The sequence below is a fragment of the Nematolebias whitei genome, unplaced genomic scaffold (genome assembly GCF_014905685.2).
Source record: "Nematolebias whitei isolate Nwh7 unplaced genomic scaffold, NemWhi1 Nwh_scaf_157, whole genome shotgun sequence".
NCBI lineage: Eukaryota > Metazoa > Chordata > Actinopteri > Cyprinodontiformes > Rivulidae > Nematolebias > Nematolebias whitei.
Window position 1 is genome coordinate 31,076 of NW_023618702.1, and position 4,350 is coordinate 35,425.

Sequence of the window (4,350 nt, forward strand, 5' to 3'; positions counted from 1 at the left end):
AGTACATTTGTATTTTGTAACACAGTTTGGTCATTTTCATTAATTGAATTTAAATTGAATTGAATCGCAATTAATCGATTCAGAACAGTATAAATCGAAATTTAATTGATTTAGGAAATTGGCCACAATACCCAGCCCTATCGTCCACATATCTGAACCAGTGGCTCGGTGGTATTCTCCTGAAGGAGTCCAGAGCTCCCTTTCAGCTTCCTCAATGGAGAGATTGGATGCAATCGATGACACTGGAAATCCCACGGTACAACCATGCTTATGTCAGTAAAAACAGTAATTTAAGTTTTTTTTTTCTACAAACCGATTCCAAAAAAGTTGGGACACGAAACAATAAAATAAAAAAATAAAAATATCAATAAAAACTGAATGCAATGATGTGGAGATGGCAAATGTCAATATTTTATTCGTAATATAACATAGCTGACAGATCAAAAGTTTAATCTGAGTAAATGTAACATTTTAAAGGAAAAATATGTTGATTCAAAATTTCACAGTGTCAACAAATCCCAAAAAAGTTGGGACAAGTAGCAATAAGTGGCTGGAAAAAGGAAATTGAGCATATAACGAACAGCTGGAAGACCAATTAACACTAATTAGGTCAATTTACAAGATGATTGGGTATAAAAAGAGCTTCTCAGAGTGTCAGTGTCTCTCAGAAGCCAAGATGGTAAGAGGATCACCAATTCCACCATTGTTGCGCAGAAAGATAGTGCAACAATACCAGAATGGTGTTACCCAGCGTAAAATATCAAAGACTTCTAAGTTATCATCATCAACCGTGCATAACATCATCAAAAGATTCAGAGAATCTGGAACAATCGCTGTGTGTAAGGGTCAAGGCCATAAAACTCTACTGGATGCTCGTGATCACCGGGCCCTTAAACGTCACTGCACCTCAAACAGGAATGCCACTGTCAAGGAAATAACAGAATGGGCACAGGAATACTTCCAGAAAGCATTGTCAGTGAACACAATCCACCGTGCCATCCGCCGTTGCCAGCTGAAACTCTACAGTGCAAAGAGGAAGCCATTTCTAAGCAAGCTCCACAAGCTCAGACGTTTGCACTGGGCCAGGGGTCATTTAAAATGGAGTGTGGCAAAATGGAAGACTGTTCTGTGGTCAGATGAGTCACGATTTGAAGTTCTTTATGGAACACTGGGACGCCATGTCATCCGGATCAGAGAGGACAAGGATAGCCCAAGTTGTTATCAACGCTCCGTTCAGAAGCCTGCATCACTGATGGTATGGGGTTGCATGAGCGCTTGTGGCATGGGCAGCTTGCATGTCTGGAAAGGCACCATTAATGCAGAGAACTATGTTCAGGTTCTAGAACAACATATGCTCCCATCTAGACGTCATCTCTTTCAGGGAAGACCCTGCATTTTTCAACACGATAATGCCAGACCACATTCTGCAGCAATCACAACATCATGGCTACGTAGGAGAAGGATCCGGGTACTGAAATGGCCAACCTGCAGTCCAGATCTTTCACCTATAGAGAACATTTGGCGCATCATAAAGAGGAAGGTGCCACAAAGAAGGCCCAAGACGATTGAACAGTTAGAAGCCTGTATTAGACATGAATGGGAGAGCATTCCTATTTCTAAACTTGAGAAACTGGTCTCCTCTGTCCCCAGACGTCTGTTGAGTGTTGTAAGAAGAAGGGGGGATGCCACACAGTGGTAAAAATGGACTTGTCCCAACTTTTTTGGGATTTGTTGACGCCATGAAATTTGGAAACAACAGATTTTTCCCTTAAAATGATACATTCTCTCAGTTTAAACTTTTGATCTGTGATTTGTGTTCTATTCTGAATAAAATATTAGATGTTGGCACCTCCACATCATTGCATTCAGTTTTTATTCACAATTTGTTTAGTGTCCCAACTTTTTTGGAATCCGGTTTGTACACAAACTGAGCTGACACTTGAACACAAGTGGACATCATGGGATGCATTGTCACAACAATAGAGCCACTGGATGGTTTGATTTGATTGTGGAGTTCTGTTCATCACAAACCAAACATGGACCCAACTAATGAAGTAACATGGAGCCAGACAAAACACTCAGAAGAAACATATTACAATTAAATACGACATATTTTACATTCACACAGTAATACTTTGCAAAGCTGCAGTAGAAACGTAGTTTTTGAGGGAACTGTGTTGCTGGATCCACATTTATCCAGTCAGGTCGAGTTCTAGTGTTTAGTTTTATACAAAGAACATTTCTGACTGGATTTACCTGCATTTTGACCTTAAAGCTTCAAACACATCATTGTTTGATTTATTTACACACAATTCTCTTGAAGAGTCAAATGTGATTGTGAACTTTATCACTTATTTGAATCACATTCAGCCTTTTCATTTCTCAGCTCAACCAATCAGATATTATTCGTCTCCTCTTCACCTTCTTAACAACCTTTGTACTTTAAAATATTATTATCTTCAGAGTGAACTATTTTTAGTCACTTCCTTGTTGGACAATAATGCATAAGTCTATTAGAATGTTGAAATCAAACCTTCAGGACCAAACCTGATGCAGTCAGTATCTGTTGACCCATTCCTCTTTACTTTATGATTTCCAGTTTGGATCTTTCAAAACTGATGCTGGAATATCAGGAAAGTCTTCATCACTTCTCTGGCAATCTAAAAAATATAGAAACCAGAAGAAAAGGTACAAACAATAAACAAGTAACAAAAGCTCCACACATGAAGTTTCACCAACTTTCCAGTGAACAACTACCACAACAATGTCCCAGCAGATATTTCCATCCTTTTGGAGCGGCTGGAGCACGACGCCTCCGTTCTATTTAACGTCACACAATCACATTTTTCTGACGCGCTCTCCTTCAGTTCAGCTCAACTCTGTTGCAGCTTTTAATAGAATCAGTAAATATTTGAAACTAATTGTTCAAGAAACACAAGTTGTAGGAACTGATTTGAACATCAGCTAAATATTCTAATTACAATTAAAAGAACAATTAATGAGCAACATTTAAATGAACTCTGACTGATTTATTTTCTATTAGACTTTAACAGTGAGTGTGAGAACTGACTGCATTTTAATAACGTGCACGTTTTCATCAATTGACTTAGAGAAATGTGGGTTTTTGAACAAATCAAAACCAATTAGTAGTTTGAAGGAAATGAAGTTTAATGATTCAGAAAATCTATTTGATCAAAGAACAGAAAGCTGTAGAGACATTTGATGTTTAATAAATGTAGCAGGACGACTTCAAGTGTTCAGAAACTTTGTAGGAGCCACAACACAAGGAACACGTGTCGTCCTTACACTGGCATGATGTGTCCAACTCAAGTTGTTACTAAATCTCTTTCAAAATGATCAGGAACAAGTTTGAAGATTCATTTAGTTTCAGTGAAAAACATTCATGTGTAATTTATGATGTTCCTGAATCAAACTTGAATAAAATGTGCACTCTGTCCTTCATGGCCATAACAGCAACTAAAATCATTTTAAAAGCAGCTCACCAGATATAATTCAGTGTTAGACTTTTCTCCTCTGTCTCTTAATAAATACTTACCTAAATGTTTTTGCAGCTTTTGAATCGTCTTCTGCTGAACTTGATCCACCAGAAAGACTGTGTGGTTCACAGAGTTTCTGCACAAATCAAAACATGAAACTTTAAATTAAAATGTTCTGAGAGAACAACAAGTATCATTTTTATGCAACTAACCAGAAACCTCCAGTGATTTTGGTCGACATGGACAAATAACACAAAGCTCTTGTAATTCTCAACATTTACCAGGAAAAACAAACACTTGATGTTAAAATGATATAAATGTCATTTCTACAATTTGAACTTTATTTTTCCAAATGGTTATTGTCACTTAAAATATTAAACATATAAATGATTTTAAATGAAACATTCCTGTTTTTACTTGAACTATGTTGCATTTCAACGAGACAATAAATTTTCTGCACTAATGATGTGATTTCTGGTAAAGCCGTACCTACCCTCGCTGTTTCTACAACATCCTGAAGAACGAGCAACAAACACAGAAACTTAGGGACAATTCTGTGGAAAATGTCCAACTTTGCAGGGCCTTTATTTTGAAATTCCACATGAGATCTTGGTGACATCTGGTGAGAAACATCTGGAGATGTTCTACAGTCAGCCTGAAGTGAGACTGGTCACTGGAAACTAAGAGTTTTGTTTTAATATTAATGGAAACTTCAGGGAAAACAATTGAACATTCTCACATCATGAACATACAAATAACCACAAAACAGAGACTAAAGTCAAATATTATGGATCATATTCACAGGCGGACATTAAAAATCATTTCTGAACATGGACCAGCAAGAATGACTTCA

At 37.3% G+C, this 4,350-nt stretch overlaps 1 long non-coding RNA gene across 1 annotated transcript; it reads right to left on the reverse strand.

Annotated features, from left to right (window-relative positions):
• Positions 1-1,977: 1,977 nt before the first annotated feature.
• LOC119429234 lies at positions 1,978-4,067 on the reverse strand. The gene is made up of 3 exons (XR_005187749.1): positions 3,991-4,067; positions 3,557-3,633; positions 1,978-2,660 (listed from the first exon to the last, which is right to left on the reverse strand). It is a non-coding gene; the product is annotated as an uncharacterized LOC119429234 (long non-coding RNA).
• Positions 4,068-4,350: the final 283 nt, after the last annotated feature.